Source organism: Perissodus microlepis, chromosome 15, assembly GCF_051167445.1.
Source record: "Perissodus microlepis isolate ML-2025 ecotype Zambia chromosome 15, ASM5116744v1, whole genome shotgun sequence".
Lineage (NCBI taxonomy): Eukaryota > Metazoa > Chordata > Actinopteri > Cichliformes > Cichlidae > Perissodus > Perissodus microlepis.
In genome coordinates, this window is record NC_140475.1 from 2,879,903 (window position 1) to 2,892,692 (window position 12,790).

At 37.0% G+C, this 12,790-nt stretch overlaps 1 pseudogene across 1 annotated transcript; it reads right to left on the minus strand.

Annotated features, from left to right (window-relative positions):
• Positions 1-488: 488 nt before the first annotated feature.
• LOC146371403 (uncharacterized) lies at positions 489-3,427 on the minus strand (annotated as a pseudogene). Its single transcript, XR_014802743.1, has 6 exons — positions 2,912-3,427; positions 2,609-2,825; positions 2,059-2,283; positions 1,736-1,883; positions 1,521-1,630; positions 489-1,287 (listed from the first exon to the last, which is right to left on the minus strand). The product of XR_014802743.1 is annotated as an uncharacterized LOC146371403 (transcript).
• Positions 3,428-12,790: the final 9,363 nt, after the last annotated feature.

Sequence of the window (12,790 nt, forward strand, 5' to 3'; positions counted from 1 at the left end):
TGGGTAGTTGAAACGTTATTTCTGTAATTCTATGCTGTGCTGCTTACAGACAAAATAATACACTGCAAAAACAGCTATACTTGAAACAAGCCAAATATTCTTAAATCTGACAAAATTTTCTTGTTTTGAGCAAAAAAAAATCTGCCAATGGGGTAAGCAAAAGTTGCTTGACTAGAATTCTTAAAACTAGCAAATTAATCTAACTGCCATATGCCTTTTAACTAGACAAAATTGTCTAAAATGTATGCTTATTTGAAGAAAATGTGACTTATTATAAGTAAAAGACACTTTGATATTTAGAAAATCTGTACCTAAAATGAGTATTATGCTTTCTTGAACAAGCTGTTTTCAAGAATTATTTGCTTACTTTAAGATTCTACACCTTAATTTAGATTTTTCACATAAAAAAAACATCTTACTATAGGACAAATTTTCTTAAAACTGAATTGTTTCTTTCTGAGCTAACTATAAGAATTATGTTTCGACTCTGAGAACAATAATCAGCAAAAATTCCTGAGAATAAGACACCATCTCTTCAAAAAGCTACTAAAAATAAGGGAATTCATCTTAAATTAAGACAGCAAAAGCACTCTTAGATTTTGCGCTTTTATTGACACAGCAATCGGTCAGTAACTCACTGAGGTCTGTTCCAGGAGAATCATGTCTAAAATTATACATTTCAGCAGGGTACTGTGTAACATGGCCAATATAAGAAGTGCATATTCCAGATACTCTTAACATGAATAATAACAGTATAACACACTCATGGCTGGTATCAAAAATACATTTTGCTGAAGCTTAAAACAATCACTATTTCAAATCCTATATTACATAACATTTTAGAAGAACAAGTTTAACGACCACACAAACAAACATGTGTTTTACATTTGAACAACTTTTCTAGAGAAAAAAAAACAACCTCACTGACTAACACTGAGTCTGATAAACAAGGCAGATGGAGTCTGTCATCTGAGAGACTCACTCAATGAATGACTTCCACTCACCAAGCGCCTTCTTGTAAGAGGGGGTTGAATCTCGGTCATGGATGGAGTCTTTGAGTATTTCAGTTTGCAAGACAGACAGCAGCGTGGAAATGCACTTTGGATATGTGAGGTGGAGGGCATAGTAATATGCCATCAGATAGAGCAGTCCCTCATTAAGATCCTTCCGGTCAAAAGTGCTCACTGGTGTGGTTCCAACAGCTATCGTGCAGTTGCCTTCAGAGACAAGCAGAACTGGACAAGCCAGGGGTCGCTGACGCAGGTAGCCTTCAGGGTCTTCTGAAGTCTACATGACAGAAAAAAAGAGGATTAGAGCAAGACCGTAAGAAACACAATTTTTGAGTTGCATTACAGTTTAAAATAGATCAACTTTTTTTTGTAGGTTTTATTAACATCAACATGTTATGGGGATCTGAACTTTAAGAATATTTGACTGACTCCACAGTAAAATATATAAAATGAAAACATGAGTAACTACAAAATTCAACAATATATACACATAGAACATTGCAGCCTTACCTTTAGGACATGGAAAAAAGCCTCACTACAGATGCCCAGCTTCTTAGGTGGTACTGTGCTGGAAGGGAAAAGCATGGGAAGGGCTCTGAACACAGCTGCTGCATGTTCCACTGGTTTGAAAAAAGAAAAATAAGACAGGGCAACACCATTAAGCATTGCAAATAATGTAATCTGAAAAGCATAAATGTAGACAAATCAAGATACTGTAGCATTACCTCCATCCAAAGTTTTTGGCGGCTTCATAACTTTCTTCATGACACCATAAAACTGCACCTTCGAGGAGAAGATTTCCCATCTATCCTTCATCTCAGAACTGTATTTCAAGTTGGATGGTTGAATAATTCTCCGCAGCTCATCAAGGACCTGAAAAATACAGACAGAAACCCAACTGAGATAGATCTGTCTAGCTCTGTATCTGGTCTTGACAATAAGTGATAACAATTTAAACATGAGGGCCAGTATTTAAGAAATTTGAAAATCATATCAAAATGTCCCCAAAGGAATAACAGGATGGCTAAAAGAAATAAGTGCTGCTTACATGATCTAGTTCTCTGAAACAAGGATATGCCTCTAGTATCTTCACTGCTCTGTCTTGCTCCTTTATAGCATTAGAGTTAATGAATTGTCTTCTAGACTCAAACTCCAGGTTCAGCAGTTGGGTAACAGCAGCTTTGTTCGGTTTTTTTGGTCTTGTATATTTCTTGAAGTTTCTTGTAGTGTCTTGCCTGGGTTTTTTGGCTGTCAAAGAAGTCAGCTGAACCAGCTAAACACACAGAGCAGAGGTGTGTAAATCATTTATTGCCACAGTAAGGCTTTATATATCTGTTATTGGTGCAAAACAATAAAACAAAAATACCAAAATATATCTGTAAATTAGATCAACAAATTAACTAACCACCTATCTTAAAATTGTTCATTCATCCTGTCAAGTTGTCACTATTAAATGGAACACAAAGATTCCAAGATAAACAGTGAAGTAGTTGTGTTCCATTGTTAGCAGAATTTTTAACAAAAAAAACCCAAAAAGTATCGTCCAAACCACATTTACACTCAGGGTGTAATAAGAGGGTGCATTATATTATACTTACATTCTTCATCACTGCCATCCTGGTGGTGCACTGGGGTGCCCATCGATCTAACTGGTGATTTATCTAGAATAGTTGATGCACTGGACTCCCCACTGCTGTCACTTTTTGCAACACTTTCATTCCCATCCTTTCTTGGCTTCTTCGCAGGAGGTTTTTTGCCCTTCTTTGGACTTTTGACATTGGAGAGTCTCTTCATTAGCTTTTTAGCAACATGCTCCTAACAGGTACAAACGATAAAAATTAAGATGATAAGATACATCACTCATGATTAACACAGAGTGGTATTGAGCAAATGCTACTTACCCACTCACCACACGTTTCTTTAAGCATTGGGTAGTACTCCATTAATCGCTTTGCCATGGCATCAACCTCATGTTTGCTGGGGTGTCTGGAGTCCTCAGCTGCTCTTGCTATCGAAATCATGTTTGTCATGGTGTTTCTTACGAGTCGACAAAAGAGTTCCTTTGACAAAGGTTCAGCACACTCTGTCCCCAGCCGCTTCTTTTCAAAGTAGGAATGTCGAGCTTGCTCAAGTTCACTGTCTGTGAAGACTATGTACTCTGGGTTGGACATAGTCACAAACTTAGAAGTGCTGGGTTCCTCTCTGGAGAAGTCACCATCTCCAGTAGTTGTTAGCGTTTTTTCAGCAGCAGTCTTGTTCTAAAATACAGTGTACATAGGGCTAATTTCACATAAAATTGCACAAGAACTTTAGGTCTCTAAATATGAAAGAAAGTACAACAAAATATCAGTAAAGTGTTGAACAATAAAAAATATGTATATTTAATAAATGTGTAGGCCACTTGATTTAAATCAAAACTAAAGAAGATTCTACTATCTGTTAAGTGAGTATTGGTGGAATTACTTGAAACTGCATAAAACAAGCTGGTGTGTTCTCAGTTTTGTTACACAGCGATAGGACAGAACTTACTTCTTCACATTTGTGCACTGCAAGCCATAGAGCCGACGCCTGAGGAAATGTTCAGGACCAGGAAACATATCTTTGATGTCATCTTGTGAAAGTGATGAGAGCAGGTCTTCTCCAACATTTGCTTCTGCAATAGGAGTTTCCAATTATCACTACATTGCATTATCTTCATGTGCAAGCCAGCTGACAGCTTTGCTTGGGTAACAGACAGGATACATAGGAAACATAATATTTACCATTTAAAACCATGACTCTATTACATTATTCTCCCTCCTCACTGCTCCACAGGTTCTAAATTACCTTCCTCCTATTGACTGGTAAAAGTAATATATTTGTGATACATCAATTAAATGCATGTATACATATAAAATTTTTTTTTTTTTTTTTTTTGCTTCCTGGGCTAAAGTATATAATGAAATAACTTCACTAATGGAAATATGAAACTCCCACAATTTCTGTAAAACTGGCATTAACTTATGGCACTTTGCACACTTGTTGAATAAATTCACAGACACTGAAACTAATAACTGGACATGAATTCTTTCATAACTCTCTGCACTAGCATATTTAAAAATGCTAATGCAACTAAGCTAACCGCACAGCTAAGCTAAGCTAACAACCGGGTATAGCCTGCCATGCTAGCGACTTAACATGCAACATACCAGAACACAAAACATAGAAAAAACAAACAGTCACATACCTTTCAGGTTGGCAATTGTTATTTCGTCCAGTTTTTCCATAGCGTGCCTTAATTTCTTCACACTGTACCAACTGTATCGCATCTACACCCAGACCCCAAAATATTACTGATCCTGCAATCCAACCGCTTAGGCACGGAGCTAGAGGCGGGAAGGTGGGCTGTACCAACTCAGGAGTATGGGGTTGTGTACGGAAATTGTTTAGTTCGCTCTTTTATACCTATAAAATGATATATATTTAAATATTTGACTATTTAGTTAGATTATGTTCTGTAAATACTGACGTGTGGGTACTATTACTTACGACAGATGTTATAAGGCACTGAATTAGGATAGCCATTCCTACCCCATAATGGAATAATCCTGGTTATCTTGACTTTATGGGAAAAGTAGTTCACAGACCAGTAAAACAAAATGATTTGGCGCTGTGTTATCTACATCGTTTTTGTGGGTCTGACCCTCAAATCCCTACTGAGTCATATTAATTCTGCACATAGCCATAGTCCAGATTTCCGTGAAGTTTGTGGCATAGATGGAGGTGTCAAAGAATATCGTGTTTACAGCTAATTTTGTTATCACATTCTTCGAACACACTCCGACCACCTTGCCAATGGACGATGCAGCGGATCGATTAGGACACAAAAATCTGTAAGGTGAGACTGACTATATACACTTTGGTATCTTTGAAAATAATCACATAAAATATTCATGTTAGATGTCTACTCGTTTTTACAGCTTAACAGTAGATATGTTAATGCTTATTCCTTATAATCCACAACAATGCTATCTATTTATAAAGAATCTTCTGATAGTGTTTTTAAAAAAAAAAAAAAAAAAAAAAATACAAAATGTTGTTTTCTCTAGTAGAAGAAATTAAACTTTTGTTTTAAATAAACCGATTGTCATGGTCCGCAGTCTCCTTGGTTGTTTGTGTTTATTAATATTCATTGTGTCAGTTAGTTTCCTGGTTATTTGTTAATTATTTCCAGTGTTTAGGTGTTCTCTGTACCTCCCTTGTCTTCAGTGTATTGTCCCTGGTTCGATATTCATGTTTATTCCTGTTTTACTTTGATAGTCCCTGCCCTGCATCGGTGTATTCTGTTTTGCTTCCTCCTGGTCTCTTCTCATCTGATTAGTGTCAGCTGTGTTTCGTGCCTGTCTGCCAATTCCTCGTTTCCTTTTGTGTGTGTATATTTAGTGTGTTCTTTGTCAGATCGTCTGTATTCTCTCCTGTGTTATCATCTGTGTTCCCTCCCTGATGTTTTCATGTCTTATGTTCCTTGTTCAAGGTTGTAAGGTTTTTGCAACATTTTCCATGTTTCCTGTGTTCTTTAGTTTAGCTTTCCCAGTTTAGGTTTTTGAGGATTTTTCAAGGCTTTCAAACTACAGTTAAGCTGCCAAATAGCAATGAGCATTAAATGAATATCCATTTATTAAACTCAGCTTGAAAACATGCATATTTTAGAGTAAATTATAAAATGCAGTATATTTCTGACATTAGAATTATTTAGAAATTATCAGTGTACCTTGTATTTAATTTCCTTATCCGCAACTAGTCAATTAATCAACTAATCTCAATTGCAGTTCTAGGAGGGAACCCTCATCAGCAGTGAACAGAAATCTGAGTAACATGTGGGCATACAGGACCGATTCAGTGGTGGAAAGCCAGCCAACAATGATATGATATGAGATTTCATTCCATATTACAGTTTCACACACAAAGATATGACATGTGCGGTCATGAAATATTACCTGGGTGATGTAATTGGACTACACGTGAGCTCAACATATGTTTTATAAGTGATAATTTATGATATGTGACAATTTTTAAAATGAAGTTGTTGTTTTTCTATAAATTCTGACAGTTGAATGCGATTTTAGCATTGCCATAGTATAGATATACTGATGCTGATCTATTATTCTGTTTGACATGGCCTAAAGTGAATGAGTTGTGCTGTTTCTGTTTTTCAAATGGGCCTGTATTTCATGTTTACCATATGCTTTTAGTTCCTGCCTTTGTTCATATACTGCATATTGTGTCAAATTTGACAGCAATTATATTAAACTTTAGTGTCAATGAATACATTTCTTAAACTGAGCAGCTGTTTAAGAGCCCTTACTCTTGAAATGAGAAAAATAATCTTATTTTTATTCTGGAAATTCAACCAAACCATTGTCATGCCTTGTAACTGGTAAATAAAGCTCAAGATGAGCTGAAATATCCTTTTAAGGATAAGTTAGACATATTTTCCTAGAATAAGCTTTATTTTCTTGCCCAAAACTTGCTTGTTAAGAATATGTTTTCTTTTTAGGCAAAAAATAAGAAAAAATGTCCATAAACAAGGTTTTTTTTACTTTCTTGAAAATCGTTTTTTGCAGTGTACAGTTTTTAGTAAATTGCAAGTAAACACTCCACTGTGTTCTACATAAACTGTTCAAATATGACTAAGCTTGCAAAATCTTTCAGTAAAGTGTTGCACAGCAGCAAGCACACATTTTACATCCCCATCTGGGAGCTGCCCACAACAGTCACCAATCTTCTGCCATTAGCTGCTGAGCAGTTCCACTGGAGCCATTTGGGGGTTTCCTTCTCAGCTCGAGGACGAATTGGCAACAGTTGTTGAGGGAGCAGGGAGCTCTTTTTATTTCTTTTCTCAACCCAAACTGGCAACCTTTCAGTCATTATCCAACCTCTAGGCTGCCGAGGTCTGACTTAATATTTTTCATTAACACTTTTCACTTTGAGTTGTGTTCAACACCACTGCAGCAGCTAGGGGTTAATTGCCATTTTCAAGGGCATCTTGCCAGAAGCTGTTCTTTTGTAATGAAACTGTGTCAGACTGTGCGTTTGACACAATAACTATTCTTCTAGATAGTAGCAAACATAACAAAAAGACATGGATATATTAAAAAACAGAACACACACTTATCTCCGTATCTTGTCACAATGTAAGATTTTTCTCAGAAAAAAAAAAAAAAAAAAAAAAAAAAAAAAAAAAAAAAACCACCAAGCCCTCACTTGTCAACATTAATTTTTAAAACTGCAAAGGATACCATTCTGTCTCATTTCACTTTTTTTTTTTTTTTTTTTTTTAAAGGTAACAAGAAAAGGGAAACGTAGCAATCTAATAACCAGAGTGGGTGATGTGATAAGTTCCTGTACAGTATTTCGTTACAAAAGCCTGCCTACACAGAAACCTCAGGCATGCATAGAGACTAGGCATCATTTTGTTTGCATCTCTATGTCTCTCTGCACACACGCACGCACACAAACGCACACTTGCATATACACCCACGCATTCACTGATTTCCAATGATGAGTAATGGGCCATTTAGCACATTGATATGAAGCTGCAACATGGCCGAAGATGACAAAGACTACCGTCCTAATGCTCCATCATTCATTCCCATGTCTCATTTAGGGCTGTAGAAATCCCATCATGTCCAGCCGTTTCTTTCATTTACACAGAAAGATGTGAGAGATTCTGTAGATCATTATCCGTGGCACATAAGCAGGATATATGTAGAAATATAGTGCTACTGGCACCAGAATGACCTTAACTAATAAACCATTTAGGAGAGCTGGATGAAAAGTTCAGCAAATATTTGGTGCCACTGACAATGAAACAAAAAATCTCATTATTAAAAAAAAACTGTTAACTGCTGCAGGATTTGTTTGTAAAGTAGGAAATATGAATTCCAAAAAAATCATTATAAATCTCAGAATGTGAAGTTGTTTATTTTGAATCATGTTTAATTAAAGAGTTAACAAATGTTACTTTTTAATGAGCCTCCCACCTCTTACTCACTGATTATTTAGACTTAAGAACAAAACCTGGTTTGTATTTTGCCCCATTTAGGGGCAAAATACATTATAAAACGTTAGAAAGTGCAATTCTTTACATTTCACCTATTTAGGGTTATGACACCAGCACATTTATTTGTTTATTTTTTTAACCACACTAGGCTACTACAGGTCATTCAAACTTAAAATTTAACTATAGATTCACCATCTACTTTACTAGGTATACCTGTGCAACTGCTTGTTAATGTAGATATTTAATCTACATTAACGACATGGCAACAACTCCCTGCATTTAGGCATGTAGACATGGTTTAGATGATCTGCTGGAGTTCAAACTTAGCATCAGAATGGGGAAGAAGGGTAATTTAAGTGACTTTAAAAATGGCACGTTTGTCCGAGTATTTCAGAAACTGATGTACTGGGATATTCCCACACAACCATCTCTAGAGTTTACACTGGATCATCCAAAAAAGCAAAAATATCCAGTTACTTGCAGATCTCTAGGCCAAAATGTTTTTTTGATGCCAGAATTCAGGTGATAATTGCCAGGCTGTTTCAAGCTAGTAGGCAAGCAACAGTAAATAACCGTTCATTACAATCAAAGCATGCAGAAGAGCATCTCCGAATGTATAGCACATGGTACCATATGGAGATCAGCTACAGCAGAAAACCACACTGGCTGCTCATCTTGTCAGCCAAGAACAGGAAACAGAGGCTACAGTTAACATGTGAAAATAGAATACTGAAAAATTCTTGTCTGAGCTGATGATTTTTTTTCCTGCTGCCACATTTAGATGGTAGGGTCAGAATTGAATGAAAACACAACACGAGATGTAAACAGCAGGGATCGAACCTGCCTTGCATCTCCCTACTGCTGCTGACCATGTCCATCTTCTGATGGCTGGTTCTCAATCAGAGCTCAATCCAATAGACCACCTGGAGGAATCGGAGATTTGTATCATGCATATATAGCCAACAAATCTGCAGCACATGTGTGATGCTTTCATTCCAACATGGACTACAATCTTCAAGGGATGTTTCAAGCACCTTGGCATGTAGAACTGAGGCAGATCTGAAAGCAAAGGGGGGCCCAACCTCGTACTAGCAACCTAATAATGCCAGTGGGTTTAGATAATAATAATAATAGCTTGTGCAAATGTTTATCCCTCCTTCATAACTTAACAATGGGAGAGATAAAAAGAACCAGTGTTTGGGTGAGTGATGTGGAGTAGAGGGTTTAGCTAGAACAAAGCATTTAATCAGAAAGAGATGAAATGTCTTCCTGATTGTTTCACAGTGGTTTTGTTCTCACACCTGGGGGAAATGTGTCACATTGCTCAACTGGTGGAAATGTGCAGACAGCCACTACTCCCGTTTATTGTGGCCAAGTTTGTTGTTCAAACATAATAGGTTTAAATGCCAGAATAAGAAAAATCTGTAACCAGACCAAACATTTCTTATTATAATGACAAACAGAATTGACTTTGTGTAGTCGCAGGCATCTGCTGCTGTAGAAATCTGACTGAGCTACAGTATTATTGCAAATGTCACTTCAGGCTGGCTGATGAGATCATTAAACAGGTAAACAGCTACAGGTGCACTCTCTTTAGACTTCACTAAATCATACAGCTACTGCATATGTGCACACGTGACAGTGTAACCTTACCTGATGACTTAGTTCAACTTGCAGAGTAAGGTGATTGTAACTTTTAAAGAATCAATTAAAAATGTATAGAATACACCTTTGGGAAACTGGTGCCTTTTGTTTAAACAAAAATAATTATAGACCTACATAGGATAACAATATATAGTATTTTCTGACTGAATGTGATGTCTTACTAATCTCTCATCAATGCTTGACCTACATATGCTCTGTTGCCCTCTGTCCCTCTGATGCCTGTAAGCCGCAGTCCCTCTCAAACATATTTGACTAGTTTTGTCTTACAAGTGGAATAAATAGTTCATTTAAATAAAATACATACATGGGTTCACAGTTCAGTTTCCCGTGATATCTGCATTGATAACCAAATGATGCACTTTATCAGAATCGCACTACTTCACATCCTGTTACAACACTGGCATCAGTTAAAACTCCAATTCCCCATCATATATTTTTTTTAATGCCATGACTGGGTATAAATCTTACATCTGGGCCACATTTTGAGCAAACAATAAAAATGCTCTCCTATGAAAATGTTTCTGGATTTCACTGATTCATTTAGCTTGCTAGCTAACTGCATTAGCTCCTTGATCGCCTTATGCTCCAGCAGCTGTCTCCTCAGACTGAGCATACTGCGCTGTTTCATGCTGCAGCATTTTGACAGAAGGAAAACCAAACAAAGTAACAGAAACCCTAGAATCAGAATACTTTATTAATCCCAGAGGAAATGATGTAGAAGTAGAGAACAGAAACTTTTTCTCAGCCAGAGGCAAGAAATGCTGTGTGTTCATGCACAAGCAGTCAGTATCAAACTGGTGGTGAGCAGGGTTGGGTGCAGTAACATGTTACTGCAGTCACATGAATATTACAAGCATCTGCACAGAGAGCATGCTAACACAAAGCTAGCCAAGAATCCAAAATCATGTTAAAGCTGAGTACACTCCAACAGCAGCTACAAAAAGCTAACAAAGGCAGTGATGAGCATTCAGGGTTGAACGTTGTTGTGTTGTCAATTTTAGCCTCATAGGATTTGTGTGGACCTGTAGCTTCAGGTTTACATTGCTAACTGATAATTTTGTCACAATGCCCTTCAGGTCATTTTACGGAGTAACACAAACATCAAAGTAGTGTAATGAATTACTTTCTGTGGCAAGTAATTGAGCAATGTACTGCATTGCGTTTAATTAAAGTAAGGAATAATGTGTAATACATTACTTTTGAGTAACGAACCCAACACTGGTGGTAGGACTACTGTAGGTGACATGAACACATTTGGAAAAGTTGTAGGATCCATGATTCACTCATGAAAGCTTGTTTGAAAAATCTACATGCCCATGTGTTCCTGATCCTTTGCACAGCAGAGCCACCATTATGCTTAACAGTTACCCGATCCCATAATTTCCATTGTTTAAACTAAGCTTGGCTACAACAACCTGCAAATATATATCATACAAACAAATGTATCAAAATAATTTACACTAATTCAATCAAAAAGACTTAAAGAATAACATAATATTAAAAAACAAATGTGTTATTTAAGCAAAGGGTTTTACTTAAATAAACCTAATAGTATTATTACATACAGCATCCTTATATTGTCAGTCACACTGAACAGAAACACACCTTTGTGTCTACATGTTGTAGCTTGGCACCTTCAGCAAACAGAAAAGCTGACATTTGGTTTTTCTGTTTCTTTCCTTTCTTTCTTATGAATGACCTCTGGTGCACTACGCAGTTTAAAACTTGCCTCCCTCAGATTTTTTCCTTTGTTTCCTCTAACTTTTGTTCTGCCAGTGAAAAATAAACTCGGGATGAACGGTGGTCTGGGAAGGGGGAGGATTTGCTAAAAGATGCTATTGATCTCTTTATTCCTGAAATAATTTGTATGGCTTGGCAACCGCAGCATCATCCCTTATCAACGTCTGCCAAAAGCCAGGCAGCGGCCTCCTGGGTGTAAAAGCTCTGAGAAATAATGCTTCTCATCACCAGCAAGAATGGCAGACAAGGAGAAAGGAAAAGGAAGATGGGGAAGAGGTGGGGCAGAGAGAAAGGAGGCGGCATGAGAGTCTGGTGATAGAAGTGAGAGGAGGCTGAGGAAACTAAGTCTGAGTCAAACTTCTGAGATCCACACAGGAGACAGATCACATGAGGCAAAAAAGGTGAAATGGGGTAAAGCAAATGTGTGTAATGGTGAGCGTGTACTGTCAAGGTTTAAGCTATGTTCAAACTTCAAAAATTGTGTTATGATAAACTGTCACAAACCTGTTTTATTTAACCCTCTGGGGAAAATTATCCTAAACACTGTTATGCAGTGATAATTTGAGCTGTAAAACATTTTTCATACTCTCTGAAACCAAGGCCATTTCACTGTGCGATAAAGGCTTTGTTGTTTTCTGCTTTTACCAGCAGAGCCGGTTAGTTTCCAATTAAATTTCTGTGCTTCTAAAGTATTGTAATTGATAAAAGTGGTAGGTATCTGAGATGCTAATCCTTTATTTGTAATGCATTTGTATTAGTTCAAACAAAACTTAATTAACTTTTGATTGAATAAGCCCCAGACGAATGTTTGCCATAGCTGGAACATTAATGGAAGTATTCAGTATGGAAATGTAAAACATTGTTAATTAAAATTGCTTTTCAGCTCTTCTATGGTGAAAGTGTTTTATATTTCCCTTCTGCTCAATGTATGCTAATGTAAATCATATTTATCATTATTTGCAAAAGCATCTATGAATAGGACGTATTGCTCGTCAACTGAAGGAGGAGGTGTTGGCTGCAGATGAAATGATGCTTAGCCGCTATCGGCATACCTGAGATGAAAAGTTGTGTGTAAATGAGATTATCTTTGACGTTAAACCGCTGTAAATCAGCAGTTTAACTGCGCTGTGTCCGCCTGTCTCTGCACAGGTAGAAGCCAGTGGAAGGAACAAAGTTTCTTTTCCCCACAGATCCTGACAATGCAGCGCTTATTTTAAAATAAGTCCAAGCTTTAAAACAGATATCGTTGGAAAATATGATGCATGTCAAAACTTATGCAAGACAATGATCCATAATTATAGAAACCCTACAGCCAGATGCCTCAGGTAACTTC